General features: G+C 42.8%; 25 pseudogenes; all 25 read right to left on the bottom strand.

The window, feature by feature from the left end:
• Positions 1 to 230: 230 nt before the first annotated feature.
• Positions 231 to 349, bottom strand: LOC114781089 (uncharacterized; annotated as a pseudogene).
• A 538-nt stretch (positions 350 to 887) lies between these two features.
• LOC114781103 (uncharacterized) lies at positions 888 to 1,006 on the bottom strand (annotated as a pseudogene).
• Positions 1,007 to 1,438: 432 nt separating this feature from the next.
• Positions 1,439 to 1,557, bottom strand: LOC114781088 (uncharacterized; annotated as a pseudogene).
• A 541-nt stretch (positions 1,558 to 2,098) lies between these two features.
• Positions 2,099 to 2,217, bottom strand: LOC114781102 (uncharacterized; annotated as a pseudogene).
• Positions 2,218 to 2,649: 432 nt separating this feature from the next.
• On the bottom strand, positions 2,650 to 2,768 carry LOC114781087 (uncharacterized; annotated as a pseudogene).
• A 541-nt stretch (positions 2,769 to 3,309) lies between these two features.
• LOC114781101 (uncharacterized) lies at positions 3,310 to 3,428 on the bottom strand (annotated as a pseudogene).
• A 432-nt stretch (positions 3,429 to 3,860) lies between these two features.
• Positions 3,861 to 3,979, bottom strand: LOC114781086 (uncharacterized; annotated as a pseudogene).
• Positions 3,980 to 4,520: 541 nt separating this feature from the next.
• Positions 4,521 to 4,639, bottom strand: LOC114781100 (uncharacterized; annotated as a pseudogene).
• A 431-nt stretch (positions 4,640 to 5,070) lies between these two features.
• Positions 5,071 to 5,189, bottom strand: LOC114781085 (uncharacterized; annotated as a pseudogene).
• A 539-nt stretch (positions 5,190 to 5,728) lies between these two features.
• Positions 5,729 to 5,847, bottom strand: LOC114781099 (uncharacterized; annotated as a pseudogene).
• A 432-nt stretch (positions 5,848 to 6,279) lies between these two features.
• LOC114781084 (uncharacterized) lies at positions 6,280 to 6,398 on the bottom strand (annotated as a pseudogene).
• Positions 6,399 to 6,937: 539 nt separating this feature from the next.
• LOC114781098 (uncharacterized) lies at positions 6,938 to 7,056 on the bottom strand (annotated as a pseudogene).
• An 805-nt stretch (positions 7,057 to 7,861) lies between these two features.
• Positions 7,862 to 7,980, bottom strand: LOC114781097 (uncharacterized; annotated as a pseudogene).
• A 432-nt stretch (positions 7,981 to 8,412) lies between these two features.
• On the bottom strand, positions 8,413 to 8,531 carry LOC114781090 (uncharacterized; annotated as a pseudogene).
• Positions 8,532 to 14,742: 6,211 nt separating this feature from the next.
• LOC114781083 (uncharacterized) lies at positions 14,743 to 14,861 on the bottom strand (annotated as a pseudogene).
• Positions 14,862 to 15,396: 535 nt separating this feature from the next.
• On the bottom strand, positions 15,397 to 15,515 carry LOC114781096 (uncharacterized; annotated as a pseudogene).
• Positions 15,516 to 17,426: 1,911 nt separating this feature from the next.
• LOC114781106 (uncharacterized) lies at positions 17,427 to 17,545 on the bottom strand (annotated as a pseudogene).
• Positions 17,546 to 18,085: 540 nt separating this feature from the next.
• Positions 18,086 to 18,204, bottom strand: LOC114781091 (uncharacterized; annotated as a pseudogene).
• Positions 18,205 to 18,739: 535 nt separating this feature from the next.
• Positions 18,740 to 18,858, bottom strand: LOC114781095 (uncharacterized; annotated as a pseudogene).
• Positions 18,859 to 19,290: 432 nt separating this feature from the next.
• On the bottom strand, positions 19,291 to 19,409 carry LOC114781105 (uncharacterized; annotated as a pseudogene).
• Positions 19,410 to 19,949: 540 nt separating this feature from the next.
• On the bottom strand, positions 19,950 to 20,068 carry LOC114781094 (uncharacterized; annotated as a pseudogene).
• Positions 20,069 to 20,500: 432 nt separating this feature from the next.
• LOC114781104 (uncharacterized) lies at positions 20,501 to 20,619 on the bottom strand (annotated as a pseudogene).
• Positions 20,620 to 21,705: 1,086 nt separating this feature from the next.
• LOC114781093 (uncharacterized) lies at positions 21,706 to 21,824 on the bottom strand (annotated as a pseudogene).
• A 540-nt stretch (positions 21,825 to 22,364) lies between these two features.
• Positions 22,365 to 22,483, bottom strand: LOC114781092 (uncharacterized; annotated as a pseudogene).
• A 2,574-nt stretch (positions 22,484 to 25,057) lies between these two features.
• Positions 25,058 to 25,176, bottom strand: LOC114781081 (uncharacterized; annotated as a pseudogene).
• Between the last annotated feature and the right edge of the window lie 598 nt (positions 25,177 to 25,774).

Below are 25,774 nucleotides of genomic sequence, written 5' to 3'. Positions count from 1 at the left end.
GGCCCAAGCCTTTTTAGCTTCTGAGATCAGACAAGAATTGGGCAAGCTTGGGAGCTGGCCATGTCCGTAAGCAAACTCTGCTTGAAAATCTTGGACTTTACACAAAGGGCTTGAAAACATTACAAAGTGCGAAAACTCCCGCTTTACTGTCAAATTATGATGGAGAAAAGGCAAAAAAAGCTAACAAAGCCATGTAAATACTTTCATTTTAAAAGTTTTTCAATAGTTAAAGCTTACAGCACCTGGTATTCCCAGGTAGTCTCCCATCCAAGTACTAACCAGGCCCAAGCCTTCTTAGCTTCTGAGATCAGACAAGATTGGGCATTCTTCAGCTGGTTTGTCTGTACACAAACTCTGCTTGAAAATCTTGAACTTTAAGCCAAAGGGGCTTGAAAACATATCAAAGAGTGAAAACTCCCGCTTTACTGTCAAATTATCATGGAGAAAAGGCAAAAAGTTGGAGTGGTAAGCTTTTATTTGCAATACAACAAATAAAGTGCACACCTTCTAGAGGCAATGCAATACTGGGTCGATGAATGGAGCGGATGGAGCAGGCCCTATTGCCGACTCCCTGTTCTAAAAAGTCCGCTTAATATGACGTATCAGATATTAAACTGACATCAGGGTGCGTAGCACCTTAAGGCCGAGGGCTGGAAAACCCAACCTAATCGATTCAGCTCCACCCCACTCCATAGCCAAGCCTGTGAATGATCGTTGTAGAGCACGCACAGAAAAAGAAACCTGAAGAGAAGTTTAAAAAAAAAAAAAAAAAAAAGAAAAAAGGCGGGAAAACATATCAAAGAAAGAAAATACTCCATAACTTACTTTAAAAAAAAGTTAACAAAGTGATGTAAATACTTTCATTTTAAAAGTTTTACAATAGTTAAAGCTTACAGCACCTGGCATTCCCACGTAGTCTCCCATCCAAGTAGTAACCAGGCCCAAGCCTTCTTAGCTTCTGAGATCAGACAAGATTGGGCAATCTTGAGCTGGCATGTCCGTAAGCAAACTCTGCTTGAAAATCTTGGACTTTAAACAAAAGGGCTTTGAAAACATTACAAAGTGCGAAAACTCCCGCTCTACTGTCAAATTATGATGGAGAAAAGGCAAAAAAAGCTAACAAAGCCATGTAAATACTTTCATTTTAAAAGTTTTTCAATAGTTAAAGCACCTGGTATTCCCAGGTAGTCTCCCATCCAAGTACTAACCAGGCCCAAGCCTTCTTAGCTTCTGAGATCAGACAAGATTGGGCATTCTTCAGCTGGTTTGTCCGTACACAAACTCTGCTTGAAAATCTTGAACTTTACACCAAAGGGGCTTGAACACATATCAAAGAGTGAAAACTCCCGCTTTACTGTCAAATTATGATGGAGAAAAGGCAAAAAAAGCTAACAAAGCCATGTAAATACTTTCATTTTAAAAGTTTTTCAATAGTTAAAGCTTACAGCACCTGGTATTCCCAGGTAGTCTCCCATCCAAGTACTAACCAGGCCCAAGCCTTCTTAGCTTCTGAGATCAGACAAGATTGGGCATTCTTCAGCTGGTTTGTCTGTACACAAACTCTGCTTGAAAATCTTGAACTTTAAGCCAAAGGGGCTTGAAAACATATCAAAGAGTGAAAACTCCCGCTTTACTGTCAAATTATCATGGAGAAAAGGCAAAAAGTTGGATGTGGTAAGCTTTTATTTGCAATACAACAAATAAAGTGCACACCTTCTAGAGGCAATGCAATACTGGGTCGATGAATGGAGCGGATGGAGCAGGCCCTATTGCCGACTCCCTGTTCTAAAAAGTCCGCTTAATATGACGTATCAGATATTAAACTGACATCAGGGTGCGTAGCACCTTAAGGCCGAGGGCTGGAAAACCCAACCTAATCGATTCAGCTCCACCCCACTCCATAGCCAAGCCTGTGAATGATCGTTGTAGAGCACGCACAGAAAAAGAAACCTGAAGAGAAGTTTAAAAAAAAAAAAAAAAAAAAAAGAAAAAAGGCGGGAAAACATATCAAAGAAAGAAAATACTCCATAACTTACTTTAAAAAAAAGTTAACAAAGTGATGTAAATACTTTCATTTTAAAAGTTTTACAATAGTTAAAGCTTACAGCACCTGGCATTCCCACGTAGTCTCCCATCCAAGTAGTAACCAGGCCCAAGCCTTCTTAGCTTCTGAGATCAGACAAGATTGGGCAATCTTGAGCTGGCATGTCCGTAAGCAAACTCTGCTTGAAAATCTTGGACTTTAAACAAAAGGGCTTTGAAAACATTACAAAGTGCGAAAACTCCCGCTCTACTGTCAAATTATGATGGAGAAAAGGCAAAAAAAGCTAACAAAGCCATGTAAATACTTTCATTTTAAAAGTTTTTCAATAGTTAAAGCACCTGGTATTCCCAGGTAGTCTCCCATCCAAGTACTAACCAGGCCCAAGCCTTCTTAGCTTCTGAGATCAGACAAGATTGGGCATTCTTCAGCTGGTTTGTCCGTACACAAACTCTGCTTGAAAATCTTGAACTTTAAACCAAAGGGGCTTGAACACATATCAAAGAGTGAAAACTCCCGCTTTACTGTCAAATTATGATGGAGAAAAGGCAAAAAAAGCTAACAAAGCCATGTAAATACTTTCATTTTAAAAGTTTTTCAATAGTTAAAGCTTACAGCACCTGGTATTCCCAGGTAGTCTCCCATCCAAGTACTAACCAGGCCCAAGCCTTCTTAGCTTCTGAGATCAGACAAGATTGGGCATTCTTCAGCTGGTTTGTCTGTACACAAACTCTGCTTGAAAATCTTGAACTTTAAGCCAAAGGGGCTTGAAAACATATCAAAGAGTGAAAACTCCCGCTTTACTGTCAAATTATCATGGAGAAAAGGCAAAAAGTTGGAGTGGTAAGCTTTTATTTGCAATACAACAAATAAAGTGCACACCTTCTAGAGGCAATGCAATACTGGGTCGATGAATGGAGCGGATGGAGCAGGCCCTATTGCCGACTCCCTGTTCTAAAAAGTCCGCTTAATATGACGTATCAGATATTAAACTGACATCAGGGTGCGTAGCACCTTAAGGCCGAGGGCTGGAAAACCCAACCTAATCGATTCAGCTCCACCCCACTCCATAGCCAAGCCTGTGAATGATCGTTGTAGAGCACGCACAGAAAAAGAAACCTGAAGAGAAGTTTAAAAAAAAAAAAAAAAAAAAAAAGAAAAAAGGCGGGAAAACATATCAAAGAAAGAAAATACTCCATAACTTACTTTAAAAAAAAGTTAACAAAGTGATGTAAATACTTTCATTTTAAAAGTTTTACAATAGTTAAAGCTTACAGCACCTGGCATTCCCACGTAGTCTCCCATCCAAGTAGTAACCAGGCCCAAGCCTTCTTAGCTTCTGAGATCAGACAAGATTGGGCAATCTTGAGCTGGCATGTCCGTAAGCAAACTCTGCTTGAAAATCTTGGACTTTAAACAAAAGGGCTTTGAAAACATTACAAAGTGCGAAAACTCCCGCTCTACTGTCAAATTATGATGGAGAAAAGGCAAAAAAAGCTAACAAAGCCATGTAAATACTTTCATTTTAAAAGTTTTTCAATAGTTAAAGCACCTGGTATTCCCAGGTAGTCTCCCATCCAAGTACTAACCAGGCCCAAGCCTTCTTAGCTTCTGAGATCAGACAAGATTGGGCATTCTTCAGCTGGTTTGTCCGTACACAAACTCTGCTTGAAAATCTTGAACTTTACACCAAAGGGGCTTGAACACATATCAAAGAGTGAAAACTCCCGCTTTACTGTCAAATTATGATGGAGAAAAGGCAAAAAAAGCTAACAAAGCCATGTAAATACTTTCATTTTAAAAGTTTTTCAATAGTTAAAGCTTACAGCACCTGGTATTCCCAGGTAGTCTCCCATCCAAGTACTAACCAGGCCCAAGCCTTCTTAGCTTCTGAGATCAGACAAGATTGGGCATTCTTCAGCTGGTTTGTCTGTACACAAACTCTGCTTGAAAATCTTGAACTTTAAGCCAAAGGGGCTTGAAAACATATCAAAGAGTGAAAACTCCCGCTTTACTGTCAAATTATCATGGAGAAAAGGCAAAAAGTTGGAAGTGGTAAGCTTTTATTTGCAATACAACAAATAAAGTGCACACCTTCTAGAGGCAATGCAATACTGGGTCGATGAATGGAGCGGATGGAGCAGGCCCTATTGCCGACTCCCTGTTCTAAAAAGTCCGCTTAATATGACGTATCAGATATTAAACTGACATCAGGGTGCGTAGCACCTTAAGGCCGAGGGCTGGAAAACCCAACCTAATCGATTCAGCTCCACCCCACTCCATAGCCAAGCCTGTGAATGATCGTTGTAGAGCACGCACAGAAAAAGAAACCTGAAGAGAAGTTTAAAAAAAAAAAAAAAAAAAAAAGAAAAAAGGCGGGAAAACATATCAAAGAAAGAAAATACTCCATAACTTACTTTAAAAAAAAGTTAACAAAGTGATGTAAATACTTTCATTTTAAAAGTTTTACAATAGTTAAAGCTTACAGCACCTGGCATTCCCACGTAGTCTCCCATCCAAGTAGTAACCAGGCCCAAGCCTTCTTAGCTTCTGAGATCAGACAAGATTGGGCAATCTTGAGCTGGCATGTCCGTAAGCAAACTCTGCTTGAAAATCTTGGACTTTAAACAAAAGGGCTTTGAAAACATTACAAAGTGCGAAAACTCCCGCTCTACTGTCAAATTATGATGGAGAAAAGGCAAAAAAAGCTAACAAAGCCATGTAAATACTTTCATTTTAAAAGTTTTTCAATAGTTAAAGCACCTGGTATTCCCAGGTAGTCTCCCATCCAAGTACTAACCAGGCCCAAGCCTTTTAGCTTCTGAGATCAGACAAGATTGGGCATTCTTCAGCTGGTTTGTCCGTACACAAACTCTGCTTGAAAATCTTGAACTTTACACCAAAGGGGCTTGAACACATATCAAAGAGTGAAAACTCCCGCTTTACTGTCAAATTATGATGGAGAAAAGGCAAAAAAAGCTAACAAAGCCATGTAAATACTTTCATTTTAAAAGTTTTTCAATAGTTAAAGCTTACAGCACCTGGTATTCCCAGGTAGTCTCCCATCCAAGTACTAACCAGGCCCAAGCCTTCTTAGCTTCTGAGATCAGACAAGATTGGGCATTCTTCAGCTGGTTTGTCTGTACACAAACTCTGCTTGAAAATCTTGAACTTTAAGCCAAAGGGGCTTGAAAACATATCAAAGAGTGAAAACTCCCGCTTTACTGTCAAATTATCATGGAGAAAAGGCAAAAAGTTGGAGTGGTAAGCTTTTATTTGCAATACAACAAATAAAGTGCACACCTTCTAGAGGCAATGCAATACTGGGTCGATGAATGGAGCGGATGGAGCAGGCCCTATTGCCGACTCCCTGTTCTAAAAAGTCCGCTTAATATGACGTATCAGATATTAAACTGACATCAGGGTGCGTAGCACCTTAAGGCCGAGGGCTGGAAAACCCCACCTAATCGATTCAGCTCCACCCCACTCCATAGCCAAGCCTGTGAATGATCGTTGTAGAGCACGCACAGAAAAAGAAACCTGAAGAGAAGTTTAAAAAAAAAAAAAAAAAAAAAGAAAAAAGGCGGGAAAACATATCAAAGAAAGAAAATACTCCATAACTTACTTTAAAAAAAAGTTAACAAAGTGATGTAAATACTTTCATTTTAAAAGTTTTACAATAGTTAAAGCTTACAGCACCTGGCATTCCCACGTAGTCTCCCATCCAAGTAGTAACCAGGCCCAAGCCTTCTTAGCTTCTGAGATCAGACAAGATTGGGCAATCTTGAGCTGGCATGTCCGTAAGCAAACTCTGCTTGAAAATCTTGGACTTTAAACAAAAGGGCTTTGAAAACATTACAAAGTGCGAAAACTCCCGCTTTACTGTCAAATTATGATGGAGAAAAGGCAAAAAAAGCTAACAAAGCCATGTAAATACTTTCATTTTAAAAGTTTTTCAATAGTTAAAGCACCTGGTATTCCCAGGTAGTCTCCCATCCAAGTACTAACCAGGCCCAAGCCTTCTTAGCTTCTGAGATCAGACAAGATTGGGCATTCTTCAGCTGGTTTGTCCGTACACAAACTCTGCTTGAAAATCTTGAACTTTAAACCAAAGGGGCTTGAACACATATCAAAGAGTGAAAACTCCCGCTTTACTGTCAAATTATGATGGAGAAAAGGCAAAAAAAGCTAACAAAGCCATGTAAATACTTTCATTTTAAAAGTTTTTCAATAGTTAAAGCTTACAGCACCTGGTATTCCCAGGTAGTCTCCCATCCAAGTACTAACCAGGCCCAAGCCTTCTTAGCTTCTGAGATCAGACAAGATTGGGCATTCTTCAGCTGGTTTGTCTGTACACAAACTCTGCTTGAAAATCTTGAACTTTAAGCCAAAGGGGCTTGAAAACATATCAAAGAGTGAAAACTCCCGCTTTACTGTCAAATTATCATGGAGAAAAGGCAAAAAGTTGGAGTGGTAAGCTTTTATTTGCAATACAACAAATAAAGTGCACACCTTCTAGAGGCAATGCAATACTGGGTCGATGAATGGAGCGGATGGAGCAGGCCCTATTGCCGACTCCCTGTTCTAAAAAGTCCGCTTAATATGACGTATCAGATATTAAACTGACATCAGGGTGCGTAGCACCTTAAGGCCGAGGGCTGGAAAACCCCACCTAATCGATTCAGCTCCACCCCACTCCATAGCCAAGCCTGTGAATGATCGTTGTAGAGCACGCACAGAAAAAGAAACCTGAAGAGAAGTTTAAAAAAAAAAAAAAAAAAAAAAGAAAAAAGGCGGGAAAACATATCAAAGAAAGAAAATACTCCATAACTTACTTTAAAAAAAGTTAACAAAGTGATGTAAATACTTTCATTTTAAAAGTTTTACAATAGTTAAAGCTTACAGCACCTGGCATTCCCACGTAGTCTCCCATCCAAGTAGTAACCAGGCCCAAGCCTTCTTAGCTTCTGAGATCAGACAAGATTGGGCAATCTTGAGCTGGCATGTCCGTAAGCAAACTCTGCTTGAAAATCTTGGACTTTAAACAAAAGGGCTTTGAAAACATTACAAAGTGCGAAAACTCCCGCTTTACTGTCAAATTATGATGGAGAAAAGGCAAAAAAAGCTAACAAAGCCATGTAAATACTTTCATTTTAAAAGTTTTTCAATAGTTAAAGCACCTGGTATTCCCAGGTAGTCTCCCATCCAAGTACTAACCAGGCCCAAGCCTTCTTAGCTTCTGAGATCAGACAAGATTGGGCATTCTTCAGCTGGTTTGTCTGTACACAAACTCTGCTTGAAAATCTTGAACTTTAAGCCAAAGGGGCTTGAAAACATATCAAAGAGTGAAAACTCCCGCTTTACTGTCAAATTATCATGGAGAAAAGGCAAAAAGTTGGAGTGGTAAGCTTTTATTTGCAATACAACAAATAAAGTGCACACCTTCTAGAGGCAATGCAATACTGGGTCGATGAATGGAGCGGATGGAGCAGGCCCTATTGCCGACTCCCTGTTCTAAAAAGTCCGCTTAATATGACGTATCAGATATTAAACTGACATCAGGGTGCGTAGCACCTTAAGGCCGAGGGCTGGAAAACCCCACCTAATCGATTCAGCTCCACCCCACTCCATAGCCAAGCCTGTGAATGATCGTTGTAGAGCACGCACAGAAAAAGAAACCTGAAGAGAAGTTTAAAAAAAAAAAAAAAAGAAAAAAGGCGGGAAAACATATCAAAGAAAGAAAATACTCCATAACTTACTTTAAAAAAAGTTAACAAAGTGATGTAAATACTTTCATTTTAAAAGTTTTACAATAGTTAAAGCTTACAGCACCTGGCATTCCCACGTAGTCTCCCATCCAAGTAGTAACCAGGCCCAAGCCTTCTTAGCTTCTGAGATCAGACAAGATTGGGCAATCTTGAGCTGGCATGTCCGTAAGCAAACTCTGCTTGAAAATCTTGGACTTTAAACAAAAGGGCTTTGAAAACATTACAAAGTGCGAAAACTCCCGCTCTACTGTCAAATTATGATGGAGAAAAGGCAAAAAAAGCTAACAAAGCCATGTAAATACTTTCATTTTAAAAGTTTTTCAATAGTTAAAGCACCTGGTATTCCCAGGTAGTCTCCCATCCAAGTACTAACCAGGCCCAAGCCTTTTTAGCTTCTGAGATCAGACAAGATTGGGCATTCTTCAGCTGGTTTGTCCGTACACAAACTCTGCTTGAAAATCTTGAACTTTACACCAAAGGGGCTTGAACACATATCAAAGAGTGAAAACTCCAGCTTTACTGTCAAATTATGATGGAGAAAAGGCAAAAAAAGCTAACAAAGCCATGTAAATACTTTAATTTTAAAAGTTTTTCAATAGTTAAAGCTTACAGCACCTGGTATTCCCAGGTAGTCTCCCAACCAAGTACTAACCAGGCCCAAGCCTTCTTAGCTTCTGAGATCAGACAAGATTGGGCATTCTTCAGCTGGTTTGTCTGTACACAAACACTGCTTGAAAATCTTGAACTTTAAGCCAAAGGGGCTTGAAAACATATCAAAGAGTGAAAACTCCCGCTTTACTGTCAAATTATCATGGAGAAAAGGCAAAAAGTTGGAGTGGTAAGCTTTTATTTGCAATACAACAAATAAAGTGCAAACCTTCTAGAGGCAATGCAATACTGGGTCGATGAATGGAGTGGATGGAGCAGGCCCTATTGCCGACTCCCTGTTCTAAAAAGTCCGCTTAATATGACGTATCAGATATTAAACTGACATCTGTCACGCGAACCGGGACCAGAACGAGAGAGACGTGTAGGAGGAAACGAGAGACCTCAGTGCGGTGGGACGCAGGGAGGCAGGTAAGTTCCTCCGCGTTAATCTGCGAACGGGGACGGCGCGAGCCGCAACACCACACTGATGTTGTCGTTCGCGTATTAAGACACAAGACAGGGCAGGACAGGGTGACAGGAAGGAGTTCGGGTATCGGGAGAACAGAGAGGACAGGTACGGTCTTACTGGGAGCGGGTTTTCGGAGCCGAGTCGAATGGCGTGCGTCATTCAATGACTGAGCAATTGGCAGCTGCTCTCCAGCCTAATATATAGGAGTCACGTTACCTCGTTTCCGTGTTACTCCCGGTCACATGATGGAATCATGTGACAGTACCCCCCCCTCCAGGGCCGACCCCCGACGGCCCCGGAGTGGCGGCGGTACGCTGCCGGTACTCAGCCACCAGAGACGGGTCCAGGATGAAACGACTCGGGATCCAAGACCGTTCTTCTGGTCCATAGCCGGTCCAATGCACCAGGTACTGGACCCCCCGACCTCTGCGGCGAGAGGCAATAATGCGCTCCACAGTGTAGGCGGGTCCCCCGTCGACAATGCGTGGTGGTGGCGGATCCGGAGCAGGAGGATGAAGCGAGGATCGGAAAAAGGGTTTGAGTTTGCTGACATGGAAGACTGGATGAACACGGATGGCAGGAGGGAGTTGGAGACGGTATGTGAGAGGGTTGATCCGACTGAGGATCCGGAATGGTCCGATGTATCGAGGGGACAGTTTGTGTGACTCAGTCCTGAGACGTAGGTCTTTGGTGGACAGCCACACCCGCTGTCCCACTCGGAAGTGCAGTCGACGAGGGTGCCGGCGATCGTGCTGGGTGGACATCCTTCGGGAGGCGATGAGGAGGGCCGACCGCGCAGATTTCCAGGCCTTTCGGCAACCGCGGATCATCTGACGGGCCGAGGGGACCCCGCCTGCAGGCACCTGGTGCGTGAAGATGGGGGGCTGATATCCATGGCAGATCTCAAAGGGACTATGGCCGGTGGCGGAGGAGACTTGCAGGTTGTGGGCCAGCTCTGCCCAAAGGAGAAACCCGGGCCAGGTGCGTTGATGTTCTGATGCAAAGCACCGCAGGTATCGTCCCAGCTGTTGGTTGGCCCTCTCCACCTGACCGTTGGTCTGGGGATGGTAGCCAGAGGAGAGGCTGCAGGTCGATCCAATAAGGCGACAGAACGCCTTCCACACAGCTGAGACGAATTGGGGTCCCCGATCAGAGACGATGTCTTGGGGGAACCCATGGAGGCGGACCACGTGTTGAAGCACGAGGTCAGCGGTTGTGGCAGAGGACGGTAGGCCGGGCAGGGCGACCAAGTGGACCGCTTTGGAGAAACGATCCACTATGGTCAGGATGGTGGTCATACCACTAGCTTCAGGGAGGCCGGTGATGAAGTCCAAGGCGAGGTGGGTCCAGGGGCGATGAGGAATGGGAAGGGGACGCAGGGGCCCAGCAGCCGGAGTGTTGGGAGTCTTGGCCCGGGCACAGACATCACAGGCATCCACGTAGGCCTGTACGTCCCGTCGTACTGAAGGCCACCAGAATGCTCGGCGAATGAAGGAGAGGGTCCGTTGGCGTCCTGGATGGCCTGAGAGGACGGAAGAATGGCCCCAATGCAGTACATCGGGTCGGCAGGTATTTGGGACGTACAGGCACCCGGGTGGGGTGTTGTCTGGGCCAGGATCGGATGCCTGGGCTGCCCGGACCTTCGTCTCGAGGGACCACCGGAGAGGGCCTAGGATGCGATGAGGAGGAAGAACGGGTTCGGGGTCAGAGGATGGTGAGTCTGGGGCGTGTTGACGGGAAAGAGCATCGGCCTTTTGATTTTTGGACCCGGGACGGTAGGAGAGTTGGAAGTTGAATTGCTCGAAAAATAATGCCCACCTCGCCTGGCGGGGATTCAGTTGTTTGGTAGCCTTGATTGAGATGAGGTTTTGGTGATCGGTCCAGACCAGAAAGGGGGTGTCACTGCCTTGCAGCCAGTGCCGCCACTCCTCGAGGGCCCACCTGACTGCCAGCAGCTCACGGTCCCCCACCCCGTATCGCCGCTGTGCAGGGGTGAACTTCCGCGAGAAGAAGCAACACGGGTGCAATTTCCGGTCCGGACCGCGTTGAGAGAGGACGGCGCCAGCACCCACCTCTGACGCGTCCACTTCTACCACAAACGGAAGGGTAGGGTCTGGGTGTTGAAGAATGGGGGCAGTGGTGAAATGCCGACACAAAGATTTAAATGCTTGAATGGCCTCCGGGGTTAGGCGAAACGGACCTGGTGACGGTTTGGTGAGAGCAGTGAGGGGTGCTGCGACCGTACTGTAGCCACGGATGAAGCGACGATAGAAATTTGCAAACCCAAGAAACCGTTGCAGTTGCTTCAGCGTCGTGGGTAGGGGCCACGACGCCACTGCTTCTAGCTTCTTGGGCTCCATGGCCACACCCTGGGACGAGATGGTAAAACCCAGGAACGTGGTGGAGCGCTGGTGGAAGGCGCATTTTTCCAGCTTACAGTACAGTCGGTGGGCGAGCAATCTCTTTAGTACTGCCCTCACGTGTTGAATATGGGATTCGAGAGTGGGGGAGTAAATAAGTACGTCGTCCAGGTAGGCATACACCCACCGTCCCAGCATGTCCTGGAGAGTATCATTTATGAACTGCTGGAAGACGGCGGGTGCGTTGCATAGACCGAATGGAATTACGAGGGATTCAAAATGACCAGTGGGGGTTCATGTAGTGACAACCAGGGGAACCCGAGGAGGAGTGGTGAGGTGATAATCTTGGTCACCAGAAATTGGATTTTCTCCACATGGGAGTCCAGCCGGAGTTGCAGAGGGACCGTACGGTGAATGATGGGTCCTGCGGAGATAGGATGACCATCCACGGAGGTGATTGTGAGCGGACTTGGGAGGAGTTCCAGGGGAATGTGATGTTGTCGGATGAAGGAGTGGTCTATGAAATTTCCAGCCGCCCCGGAGTCCACAAAGGCTGTGGTGGAGATGCTTCGCTGATTACATTCCAGGACGGCTGGGAGAGTGAGTCGGGAGGTCGGTGGCATCAGATGTGGAGGAAGGGGCCTAGATGGCCGCGCCGTGCTGATCTGCTGGGTGTCCCGTCTCCCCGGACGACTAGGGCAGGTCAGGCGGATGTGTGAGGGGGAAGCGCAGTATGCACACAAACCCTCCCGAAAACGCCGTTGCTTCTCTTCAGGCGTGAGGGTTGTCCGTCCCAGCTGCATGGGTTCCCCCCTATGTTCTGGAGGAGTGACGGTGGGCTGAGGTGGTGATATCGGAGGTCGAGGGGTCTGATGCAGGGTCGGAGTGGGGGCCGCAGTTTTCGGGAGTGCCAGCAGGTGGCGATCAATCCGCATAGCGAGTTGTATGAGGGCCTCATACGTTGCTGGCATCTCCCGGCTGACCATCTCACCACGAATTCGTGGGGCCAGTCCCTCATAGTACATCATCCGGAGGGCGTGGTCGCCCAGCGGAGTCTTTGCAGCCAGGGTCCGGAATCTGGCGGTAAACTGGCTGACTGATGAGGAACCCTGGCGCAGATGGTAAAGCTGTGACGCGACGTCTTCCACACCGTCCGGATGACAGAAGGTGAGTTTTAATTCCTCCACGAATTCGGCATACGAGAGGGACGCAGAACTTGGGGAACTAATTCGCGCAGCCGCCCACTCTGCGGCGGTACCACCGAGCCGGGTTAGGAGTAAGGCAATTCGGGACCGGGCACTGGGGTAGCGGCTAGGCTGTAGCTCGAAAATCAACGAGAGAGTGGTGAGGAGCACCTCGCCGCTCCCCTCGGTCCCGTTCCAGCGCTCCGGGAGCGGCAAACTGGGATCGGGAACCGCGGGGGGGCGAGGGCTCTGCGCCACGCTCGCCGCTTCATGGTCTCGGTGCGCGGCGGTCACTTCCTGAACGCGCTGCCGCAGTAAGCGAACCTCCTGCGACAGACTTCCAAAAAGATTCTCCTGCCGCGCTATCCGATCGCACAAAGCAGCGAGTTGTGAAGCGCGTAATTCTGGCTCAGTCATTCTGTCACGCGAACCGGGACCAGAACGAGAGAGACGTGTAGGAGGAAACGAGAGACCTCAGTGCGGTGGGACGCAGGGAGGCAGGTAAGTTCCTCCGCGTTAATCTGCGAACGGGGACGGCGCGAGCCGCAACACCACACTGATGTTGTCGTTCGCGTATTAAGACACAAGACAGGGCAGGACAGGGTGACAGGAAGGAGTTCGGGTATCGGGAGAACAGAGAGGACAGGTACGGTCTTACTGGGAGCGGGTTTTCGGAGCCGAGTCGAATGGCGTGCGTCATTCAATGACTGAGCAATTGGCAGCTGCTCTCCAGCCTAATATATAGGAGTCACGTTACCTCGTTTCCGTGTTACTCCCGGTCACATGATGGAATCATGTGACAACATCAGGGTGCGTAGCACCTTAAGGCCGAGGGCTGGAAAACCCAACCTAATCGATTCAGCTCCACCCCACTCCATAGCCAAGCCTGTGAATGATCGTTGTAGAGCACGCACAGAAAAAGAAACCTGAAGAGAAGTTTAAAAAAAAAAAAAAAAAAAAGGCGGGAAAACATATCAAAGAAAGAAAATACTCCATAACTTACTTTAAAAAAAGTTAACAAAGTGATGTAAATACTTTCATTTTAAAAGTTTTACAATAGTTAAAGCTTACAGCACCTGGCATTCCCACGTAGTCTCCCATCCAAGTACTAACCAGGCCCAAGCCTTCTTAGCTTCTGAGATCAGACAAGATTGGGCATTCTTCAGCTGGTTTTGTCTGTACACAAACTCTGCTTGAAAATCTTGAACTTTAAGCCAAAGGGGCCTGAAAACATATCAAAGAGTGAAAACTCCCGCTTTACTGTCAAATTATCATGGAGAAAAGGCAAAAAGTTGGAGTGGTAAGCTTTTATTTGCAATACAACAAATAAAGTGCACACCTTCTAGAGGCAATGCAATACTGGGTCGATGAATGGAGCGGATGGAGCAGGCCCTATTGCCGACTTCCTGTTCTAAAAAGTCCGCTTAATATGACGTATCAGATATTAAACTGACATCAGGGTGCGTAGCACCTTAAGGCCGAGGGCTGGAAAACCCCACCTAATCGATTCAGCTCCACCCCACTCCATAGCCAAGCCTGTGAATGATCGTTGTAGAGCACGCACAGAAAAAGAAACCTGAAGAGAAGTTTAAAAAAAAAAAAAAAAAAGAAAAAAGGCGGGAAAACATATCAAAGAAAGAAAATACTCCATAACTTACTTTAAAAAAAGTTAACAAAGTGATGTAAATACTTTCATTTTAAAAGTTTTACAATAGTTAAAGCTTACAGCACCTGGCATTCCCACCTAGTCTCCCATCCAAGTAGTAACCAGGCCCAAGCCTTCTTAGCTTCTGAGATCAGACAAGATTGGGCAATCTTGAGCTGGCATGTCCGTAAGCAAACTCTGCTTGAAAATCTTGGACTTTATACAAAAGGGCTTTGAAAACATTACAAAGTGCGAAAACTCCCGCTTTACTGTCAAATTATGATGGAGAAAAGGCAAAAAAAAGCTAACAAAGCCATGTAATTATTTTCATTTTAAAAGTTTTTCAATAGTTAAAGCACCTGGTATTCCCAAGGTAGTCTCCCATCCAAGTACTAACCCTTCCCAAGCCTTCTTAGCTTCTGAGATCAGACAAGATTGGGCATTCTTCAGCTGGTTTGTCCATACACAAACTCTGCTTGAAAATCTTGAACTTTAAACCAAAGGGGCTTGAACACATATCAAAGAGTGAAAACTCCCGCTTTACTGTCAAATTATGATGGAGAAAAGGCAAAAAAAGCTAACAAAGCCATGTAAATACTTTCATTTTAAAAGTTTTTCAATAGTTAAAGCTTACAGCACCTGGTATTCCCAGGTAGTCTCCCATCCAAGTACTAACCAGGCCCAAGCCTTCTTAGCTTCTGAGATCAGACAAGATTGGGCATTCTTCAGCTGGTTTGTCTGTACACAAACTCTGCTTGAAAATCTTGAACTTTAAGCCAAAGGGGCTTGAAAACATATCAAAGAGTGAAAACTCCCGCTTTACTGTCAAATTATCATGGAGAAAAGGCAAAAAGTTGGAGTGGTAAGCTTTTATTTGCAATACAACAAATAAAGTGCACACCTTCTAGAGGCAATGCAATACTGGGTCGATGAATGGAGCGGATGGAGCAGGCCCTATTGCCGACTCCCTGTTCTAAAAAGTCCGCTTAATATGACGTATCAGATATTAAACTGACATCAGGGTGCGTAGCACCTTAAGGCCGAGGGCTGGAAAACCCCACCTAATCGATTCAGCTCCACCCCACTCCATAGCCAAGCCTGTGAATGATCGTTGTAGAGCACGCACAGAAAAAGAAACCTGAAGAGAAGTTTAAAAAAAAAAAAAAAAAAGAAAAAAGGCGGGAAAACATATCAAAGAAAGAAAATACTCCATAACTTACTTTAAAAAAAGTTAACAAAGTGATGTAAATACTTTCATTTTAAAAGTTTTACAATAGTTATAGCTTACAGCACCTGGCATTCCCACGTAGTCTCCCATCCAAGTAGTAACCAGGCCCAAGCCTTCTTAGCTTCTGAGATCAGACAAGATTGGGCAATCTTGAGCTGGCATGTCCGTAAGCAAACTCTGCTTGAAAATCTTGGACTTTAAACAAAAGGGCTTTGAAAACATTACAAAGTGCGAAAACTCCCGCTTTACTGTCAAATTATGATGGAGAAAAGGCAAAAAAAGCTAACAAAGCCATGTAAATACTTTCATTTTAAAAGTTTTTCAATAGTTAAAGCACCTGGTATTCCCAGGTAGTCTCCCATCCAAGTACTAACCAGGCCCAAGCCTTCTTAGCTTCTAAGATCAGACAAGATTGGGCATTCTTCAGCTGGTTTGTCCATACACAAACTCTGCTTGAAAATCTTGAACTTTAAACCAAAGGGGCTTGAACACATATCAAAGAGTGAAAACTCCCGCTTTACTGTCAAATTATGATGGAGAAAAGGCAAAAAAAGCTAACAAAGCCATGTAAATACTTTCATTTTAAAAGTTTTTCAATAGTTAAAGCTTACAGCACCTGGTATTCCCAGGTAGTCTCCCATCCAAGTACTAACCAGGCCCAAGCCTTCTTAGCTTCTGAGATCAGACAAGATTGGGCATTCTTCAGCTGGTTTTGTCTGTACACAAACTCTGCTTGAAAATCTTGAACTTTAAGCCAAAGGGGCTTGAAAACATATCAAAGAGTGAAAACTCCCGCTTTACTGTCAAATTATCATGGAGAAAAGGCAAAAAGTTGGAGTGGTAAGCTTTTATTTGCAATACAACAAATAAAGTGCACACCTTCTAGAGGCAATGCAATACTGGGTCGATGAATGGAGCGGATGGAGCAGGCCCTATTGCTGACTCCCTGTTCTAAAAAGTCCGCTTAATATGACGTATCAGATATTAAACTGACATCAGGGTGCGTAGCACCTTAAGGCCGAGGGCTGGAAAACCCCACCTAATCGATTCAGCTCCACCCCACTCCATAGCCAAGCCTGTGAATGATCGTTGTAGAGCACGCACAGAAAAAGAAACCTGAAGAGAAGTTTAAAAAAAAAAAAAAAAAAGAAAAAAGGCAGGGAAAACATATCAAAGAAAGAAAATACTCCATAACTTACTTTAAAAAAAGTTAACAAAGTGATGTAAATACTTTCATTTTAAAAGTTTTACAATAGTTAAAGCTTACAGCACCCGGCATTCCCACGTAGTCTCCCATCCAAGTAGTAACCAGGCCCAAGCCTTCTTAGCTTCTGAGATCAAACAAGATTGGGCAATCTTGAGCTGGCATGTCCGTAAGCAAACTCTGATTGAAAATCTTGGACTTTAAACAAAAGGGCTTTGAAAACATTACAAAGTGCGAAAACTCCCGCTTTACTGTCAAATTATGATGGAGAAAAGGCAAAAAAAGCTAACAAAGCCTTGTAAATACTTTCATTTTAAAAGTTTTTCAATAGTTAAAGCACCTGGTATTCCCAGGTAGTCTCCCATCCAAGTACTAACCAGGCCCAAGCCTTCTTAGCTTCTGAGATCAGACAAGATTGGGCATTCTTCAGCTGGTTTGTCCATACACAAACTCTGCTTGAAAATCTTGAACTTTAAACCAAAGGGGCTTGAACACATATCAAAGAGTGAAAACTCCTGCTTTACTGTCAAATTATGATGGAGAAAAGGCAAAAAAAGCTAACAAAGCCATGTAAATACTTTCATTTTAAAAGTTTTTCAATAGTTAAAGAACCTGGTATTCCCAGGTAGTCTCCCATCCAAGTACTAACCACGCCCAAGCCTTCTTAGCTTCTGAGATCAGACAAGATTGGGCATTCTTCAGCTGGTTTGTCCATACACAAACTCTGCTTGAAAATCTTGAACTTTAAACCAAAGGGGCTTGAACACATATCAAAGAGTGAAAACTCCCGCTTTACTGTCAAATTATGATGGAGAAAAGGCAAAAAAAGCTAACAAAGCCATGTAAATACTTTCATTTTAAAAGTTTTTCAATAGTTAAAGCTTACAGCACCTGGTATTCCCAGGTAGTCTCCCATCCAAGTACTAACCAGGCCCAAGCCTTCTTAGCTTCTGAGATCAGACAAGATTGGGCATTCTTCAGCTGGTTTGTCTGTACACAAACTCTGCTTGAAAATCTTGAACTTTAAGCCAAAGGGGCTTGAAAACATATCAATGAGTGAAAACTCCCGCTTTACTGTCAAATTATCATGGAGAAAAAGCAAAAAGTTGGAATGGTAAGCTTTTATTTGCAATACAACAAATCAAGTGCACACCTTCTAGAGGCAATGCAATACTGGGTCGATGAATGGAGCGGATGGAGCAAGCCCTATTGCCGACTCCCTGTTCTAAAAAGTCCGCTTAATATGACGTATCAGATATTAAACTGACATCAGGGTGCGTAGCACCTTAAGGCCGAGGGCTGGAAAACCCAACCTAATCGATTCAGCTCCACCCCACTCCATAGCCAAGGCTGTGAATGATCGTTGTAGAGCACGCACAGAAAAAGAAACCTGAAGAGAAGTTTAAAAAAAAAAAAAAAAAAAAAAAGAAAAAAGGCGGGAAAACATATCAAAGAAAGAAAATACTCCATAACTTACTTTAAAAAAAGTTAACAAAGTGATGTAAATACTTTCATTTTAAAAGTTTTACAATAGTTATAGCTTACAGCACCTGGCATTCCCAGGTAGTCTCCCATCCAAGTACTAACCAGGCCCAAGCCTTCTTAGCTTCTGAGATCAGACAAGATTGGGCATTCTTCAGCTGGTTTGTCTGTACACAAACTCTGCTTGAAAATCTTGAACTTTAAGCCAAAGGGGCTTGAAAACATATCAAAGAGTGAAAACTCCAGCTTTACTGTCAAATTATCATGGAGAAAAGGCAAAAAGTTGGAGTGGTAAGCTTTTATTTGCAATACAACAAATAAAGTGCACACCTTCTAGAGGCAATGCAATACTGGGTCGATGAATGGAGCGGATGGAGCAGGCCCTATTGCCGACTCCCTGTTCTAAAAAGTCCGCTTAATATGACGTATCAGATATTAAACTGACATCAGGGTGCGTAGCACCTTAAGGCCGAGGGCTGGAAAACCCCACCTAATCGATTCAGCTCCACCCCACTCCATAGCCAAGCCTGTGAATGATCGTTGTAGAGCACGCACAGAAAAAGAAACCTGAAGAGAAGTTTAAAAAAAAAAAAAAAAGAAAAAAGGGCGGGAAAACATATCAAAGAAAGAAAATACTCCATAACTTACTTTAAAAAAAAGTTAACAAAGTGATGTAAATACTTTCATTTTAAAAGTTTTACAATAGTTAAAGCTTACAGCACCTGGCATTCCCACGTAGTCTCCCATCCAAGTAGTAACCAGGCCCAAGCCTTCTTAGCTTCTGAGATCAGACAAGATTGGGCAATCTTGAGCTGGCATGTCCGTAAGCAAACTCTGCTTGAAAATCTTGGACTTTAAACAAAAGGGCTTTGAAAACATTACAAAGTGCGAAAACTCCCGCTTTACTGTCAAATTATGATGGAGAAAAGGCAAAAAAAGCTAACAAAGCCATGTAAATACTTTCATTTTAAAAGTTTTTCAATAGTTAAAGCACCTGGTATTCCCAGGTAGTCTCCCATCCAAGTACTAACCAGGCCCAAGCCTTCTTAGCTTCTGAGATCAGACAAGATTGGGCATTCTTCAGCTGGTTTGTCCATACACAAACTCTGCTTGAAAATCTTGAACTTTAAACCAAAGGGGCTTGAACACATATCAAAGAGTGAAAACTCCCGCTTTACTGTCAAATTATGATGGAGAAAAGGCAAAAAAAGCTAACAAAGCCATGTAAATACTTTCATTTTAAAAGTTTTTCAATAGTTAAAGCTTACAGCACCTGGTATTCCCAGGTAGTCTCCCATCCAAGTACTAACCAGGCCCAAGCCTTCTTAGCTTCTGAGATCAGACAAGATTGGGCATTCTTCAGCTGGTTTGTCTGTACACAAACTCTGCTTGAAAATCTTGAACTTTAAGCCAAAGGGGCTTGAAAACATATCAAAGAGTGAAAACTCCCGCTTTACTGTCAAATTATCATGGAGAAAAGGCAAAAAGTTGGAATGGTAAGCTTTTATTTGCAATACAACAAATAAAGTGCACACCTTCTAGAGGCAATGCAATACTGGGTCGATGAATGGAGCGGATGGAGCAGGCCCTATTGCCGACTCCCTGTTCTAAAAAGTCCGCTTAATATGACGTATCAGATATTAAACTGACATCAGGGTGCGTAGCACCTTAAGGCCGAGGGCTGGAAAACCCAACCTAATCGATTCAGCTCCACCCCACTCCATAGCCAAGCCTGTGAATGATCGTTGTAGAGCACGCACAGAAAAAGAAACCTGAAGAGAAGTTTAAAAAAAAAAAAAAAAAAAAAAGAAAAAAGGCGGGAAAACATATCAAAGAAAGAAAATACTCCATAACTTACTTTAAAAAAAAGTTAACAAAGTGATGTAAATACTTTCATTTTAAAAGTTTTACAATAGTTAAAGCTTACAGCACCTGGCATTCCCACGTAGTCTCCCATCCAAGTAGTAACCAGGCCCAAGCCTTCTTAGCTTCTGAGATCAGACAAGATTGGGCAATCTTGAGCTGGCATGTCCGTAAGCAAACTCTGCTTGAAAATCTTGGACTTTAAACAAAAGGGCTTTGAAAACATTACAAAGTGCGAAAACTCCCGCTTTACTGTCAAATTATGATGGAGAAAAGGCAAAAAAAGCTAACAAAGCCATGTAAATACTTTCATTTTAAAAGTTTTTCAATAGTTAAAGCACCTGGTATTCCCAGGTAGTCTCCCATCCAAGTACTAACCAGGCCCAAGCCTTCTTAGCTTCTGAGATCAGACAAGATTGGGCATTCTTCAGCTGGTTTGTCCATACACAAACTCTGCTTGAAAATCTTGAACTTTAAACCAAAGGGGCTTGAACACATATCAAAGAGTGAAAACTCCCGCTTTACTGTCAAATTATGATGGAGAAAAGGCAAAAAAAGCTAACAAAGCCATGTAAATACTTTCATTTTAAAAGTTTTTCAATAGTTAAAGCTTACAGCACCTGGTATTCCCAGGTAGTCTCCCATCCAAGTACTAACCAGGCCCAAGCCTTCTTAGCTTCTGAGATCAGACAAGATTGGGCATTCTTCAGCTGGTTTGTCTGTACACAAACTCTGCTTGAAAATCTTGAACTTTAAGCCAAAGGGGCTTGAAAACATATCAAAGAGTGAAAACTCCCGCTTTACTGTCAAATTATCATGGAGAAAAGGCAAAAAGTTGGAGTGGTAAGCTTTTATTTGCAATACAACAAATAAAGTGCACACCTTCTAGAGGCAATGCAATACTGGGTCGATGAATGGAGCGGATGGAGCAGGCCCTATTGCCGACTCCCTGTTCTAAAAAGTCCGCTTAATATGACGTATCAGATATTAAACTGACATCAGGGTGCGTAGCACCTTAAGGCCGAGGGCTGGAAAACCCCACCTAATCGATTCAGCTCCACCCCACTCCATAGCCAAGCCTGTGAATGATCGTTGTAGAGCACGCACAGAAAAAGAAACCTGAAGAGAAGTTTAAAAAAAAAAAAAAAAAGAAAAAAGGCGGGAAAACATATCAAAGAAAGAAAATACTCCATAACTTACTTTAAAAAAAAGTTAACAAAGTGATGTAAATACTTTCATTTTAAAAGTTTTACAATAGTTAAAGCTTACAGCACCCGGCATTCCCACGTAGTCTCCCATCCAAGTAGTAACCAGGCCCAAGCCTTCTTAGCTTCTGAGATCAGACAAGATTGGGCAATCTTGAGCTGGCATGTCCGTAAGCAAACTCTGCTTGAAAATCTTGGACTTTAAACAAAAGGGCTTTGAAAACATTACAAAGTGCGAAAACTCCCGCTTTACTGTCAAATTATGATGGAGAAAAGGCAAAAAAAGCTAACAAAGCCATGTAAATACTTTCATTTTAAAAGTTTTTCAATAGTTAAAGCACCTGGTATTCCCAGGTAGTCTCCCATCCAAGTACTAACCAGGCCCAAGCCTTCTTAGCTTCTGAGATCAGACAAGATTGGGCATTCTTCAGCTGGTTTGTCCATACACAAACTCTGCTTGAAAATCTTGAACTTTAAACCAAAGGGGCTTGAACACATATCAAAGAGTGAAAACTCCCGCTTTACTGTCAAATTATGATGGAGAAAAGGCAAAAAAAGCTAACAAAGCCATGTAAATACTTTCATTTTAAAAGTTTTTCAATAGTTAAAGCTTACAGCACCTGGTATTCCCAGGTAGTCTCCCATCCAAGTACTAACCAGGCCCAAGCCTTCTTAGCTTCTGAGATCAGACAAGATTGGGCATTCTTCAGCTGGTTTGTCTGTACACAAACTCTGCTTGAAAATCTTGAACTTTAAGCCAAAGGGGCTTGAAAACATATCAAAGAGTGAAAACTCCCGCTTTACTGTCAAATTATCATGGAGAAAAGGCAAAAAGTTGGAATGGTAAGCTTTTATTTGCAATACAACAAATAAAGTGCACACCTTCTAGAGGCAATGCAATACTGGGTCGATGAATGGAGCGGATGGAGCAGGCCCTATTGCCGACTCCCTGTTCTAAAAAGTCCGCTTAATATGACGTATCAGATATTAAACTGACATCAGGGTGCGTAGCACCTTAAGGCCGAGGGCTGGAAAACCCCACCTAATCGATTCAGCTCCACCCCACTCCATAGCCAAGGCTGTGAATGATCGTTGTAGAGCACGCACAGAAAAAGAAACCTGAAGAGAAGTTTAAAAAAAAAAAAAAAAAAAAAAGAAAAAAGGCGGGAAAACATATCAAAGAAAGAAAATACTCCATAACTTACTTTAAAAAAAAGTTAACAAAGTGATGTAAATACTTTCATTTTAAAAGTTTTACAATAGTTAAAGCTTACAGCACCTGGCATTCCCACGTAGTCTCCCATCCAAGTAGTAACCAGGCCCAAGCCTTCTTAGCTTCTGAGATCAGACAAGATTGGGCAATCTTGAGCTGGCATGTCCGTAAGCAAACTCTGCTTGAAAATCTTGGACTTTAAACAAAAGGGCTTTGAAAACATTACAAAGTGCGAAAACTCCCGCTTTACTGTCAAATTATGATGGAGAAAAGGCAAAAAAAGCTAACAAAGCCATGTAAATACTTTCATTTTAAAAGTTTTTCAATAGTTAAAGCACCTGGTATTCCCAGGTAGTCTCCCATCCAAGTACTAACCAGGCCCAAGCCTTCTTAGCTTCTGAGATCAGACAAGATTGGGCATTCTTCAGCTGGTTTGTCCGTACACAAACTCTGCTTGAAAATCTTGAACTTTACACCAAAGGGGCTTGAACACATATCAAAGAGTGAAAACTCCCGCTTTACTGTCAAATTATGATGGAGAAAAGGCAAAAAAAGCTAACAAAGCCATGTAAATACTTTCATTTTAAAAGTTTTACAATAGTTAAAGCTTACAGCACCTGGCATTCCCACATAGTCTCCCATCCAAGTAGTAACCAGGCCCAAGCCTTCTTAGCTTCTGAGATCAGACAAGATTGGGCAATCTTGAGCTGGCATGTCCGTAAGCAAACTCTGCTTGAAAATCTTGGACTTTAAACAAAAGGGCTTTGAAAACATTACAAAGTGCGAAAACTCCCGCTCTACTGTCAAATTATGATGGAGAAAAGGCAAAAAAAGCTAACAAAGCCATGTAAATACTTTCATTTTAAAAGTTTTTCAATAATTAAAGCACCTGGTATTCCCAGGTAGTCTCCCATCCAAGTACTAACCAGGCCCAAGCCTTCTTAGCTACTGAGATCAGACAAGATTGGGCATTCTTCAGCTGGTTTGTCCGTACACAAACTCTGCTTGAAAATCTTGAACTTTAAACCAAAGGGGCTTGAACACATATCAAAGAGTGAAAACTCCCGCTTTACTGTCAAATTATCATGGAGAAAAGGCAAAAAGTTGGAGTGGTAAGCTTTTATTTGCAATACAACAAATAAAGTGCACACCTTCTAGAGGCAATGCAATACTGGGTCGATGAATGGAGCGGATGGAGCAGGCCCTATTGCCGACTCCCTGTTCTAAAAAGTCAGCTTAATATGACGTATCAGATATTAAACTGACATCAGGGTGCGTAGCACCTTAAGGCCGAGGGCTGGAAAACCCAACCTAATCGATTCAGCTCCACCCCACTCCATAGCCAAGCCTGTGAATGATCGTTGTAGAGCACGCACAGAAAAAGAAACCTGAAGAGAAGTTTAAAAAAAAAAAAAAAAAAAAAAAAGAAAAAAGGTGGGAAAACATATCAAAGAAAGAAAATACTCCATAACTTACTTTAAAAAAAAGTTAACAAAGTGATGTAAATACTTTCATTTTAAAAGTTTTACAATAGTTAAAGCTTACAGCACCTGGCATTCCCACGTAGTCTCCCATCCAAGTAGTAACCAGGCCCAAGCCTTCTTAGCTTCTGAGAACAGACAAGATTGGGCATTCTTCAGCTGGTTTGTCTGTACACAAACTCTGCTTGAAAATCTTGAACTTTAAGCCAAAGGGGCTTGAAAACATATCAAAGAGTGAAAACTCCCGCTTTACTGTCAAATTATCATGGAGAAAAGGCAAAAAGTTGGAGTGGTAAGCTTTTATTTGCAATACAACAAATAAAGTGCACACCTTCTAGAGGCAATGCAATACTGGGTCGATGAATGGAGCGGATGGAGCAGGCCCTATTGCCGACTCCCTGTTCTAAAAAGTCCGCTTAATATGACGTATCAGATATTAAACTGACATCAGGGTGCGTAGCACCTTAAGGCCGAGGGCTGGAAAACCCCACCTAATCGATTCAGCTCCACCCCACTCCATAGCCAAGCCTGTGAATGATCGTTGTAGAGCACGCACAGAAAAAGAAACCTGAAGAGAAGTTTAAAAAAAAAAAAAAAAAAAAGAAAAAAGGCGGGAAAACATATCAAAGAAAGAAAATACTCCATAACTTACTTTAAAAAAAGTTAACAAAGTGATGTAAATACTTTCATTTTAAAAGTTTTACAATAGTTAAAGCTTACAGCACCTGGCATTCCCACATAGTCTCCCATCCAAGTAGTAACCAGGCCCAAGCCTTCTTAGCTTCTGAGATCAGACAAGATTGGGCAATCTTGAGCTGGCATGTCCGTAAGCAAACTCTGCTTGAAAATCTTGGACTTTAAACAAAAGGGCTTTGAAAAACATTACAAAGTGCGAAAACTCCCGCTCTACTGTCAAATTATGATGGAGAAAAGGCAAAAAAAGCTAACAAAGCCATGTAAATACTTTCATTTTAAAAGTTTTTCAATAATTAAAGCACCTGGTATTCCCAGGTAGTCTCCCATCCAAGTACTAACCAGGCCCAAGCCTTCTTAGCTTCTGAGATCAGACAAGTTTGGGCATTCTTCAGCTGGTTTGTCCATACACAAACTCTGCTTGAAAATCTTGAACTTTACACCAAAGGGGCTTGAACACATATCAAAGAGTGAAAACTCCCGCTTTACTGTCAAATTATGATGGAGAAAAGGCAAAAAAAAGCTAACAAAGCCATGTAAATACTTTCATTTTAAAAGTTTTTCAATAGTTAAAGCTTACAGCACCTGGTATTCCCAGGTAGTCTCCCATCCAAGTACTAACCAGGCCCAAGCCTTCTTAGCTTCTGAGATCAGACAAGATTGGGCATTCTTCAGCTGGTTTGTCTGTACACAAACTCTGCTTGAAAATCTTGAACTTTAAGCCAAAGGGGCTTGAAAACATATCAAAGAGTGAAAACTCCCGCTTTACTGTCAAATTATCATGGAGAAAGGCAAAAAGTTGGAATGGTAAGCTTTTATTTGCAATACAACAAATAAAGTGCACACCTTCTAGAGGCAATGCAATACTGGGTCGATGAATGGAGCGGATGGAGCAGGCCCTATTGCCGACTCCCTGTTCTAAAAAGTCAGCTTAATATGACGTATCAGATATTAAACTGACATCAGGGTGCGTAGCACCTTAAGGCCGAGGGCTGGAAAACCCAACCTAATCGATTCAGCTCCACCCCACTCCATAGCCAAGCCTGTGAATGATCGTTGTAGAGCACGGACAGAAAAAGAAACCTGAAGAGAAGTTTAAAAAAAAAAAAAAGAAAAAAGGTTGTGAAAACATATCAAAGAAAGAAAATACTCCATAACTTACTTTAAAAAAAAGTTAACAAAGTGATGTAAATACTTTCATTTTAAAAGTTTTACAATAGTTAAAGCTTACAGCACCTGGCATTCCCACGTAGTCTCCCATCCAAGTAGTAACCAGCCCAAGCCTTCTTA

This window comes from Denticeps clupeoides, unplaced genomic scaffold (genome assembly GCF_900700375.1).
Source record: "Denticeps clupeoides unplaced genomic scaffold, fDenClu1.1, whole genome shotgun sequence".
In the NCBI taxonomy this organism is placed as follows: Eukaryota; Metazoa; Chordata; class Actinopteri; order Clupeiformes; family Denticipitidae; genus Denticeps; species Denticeps clupeoides.
Note: the sequence above shows the minus strand (reverse complement) of the source record. Positions and strands in the feature narration are given on the sequence as shown.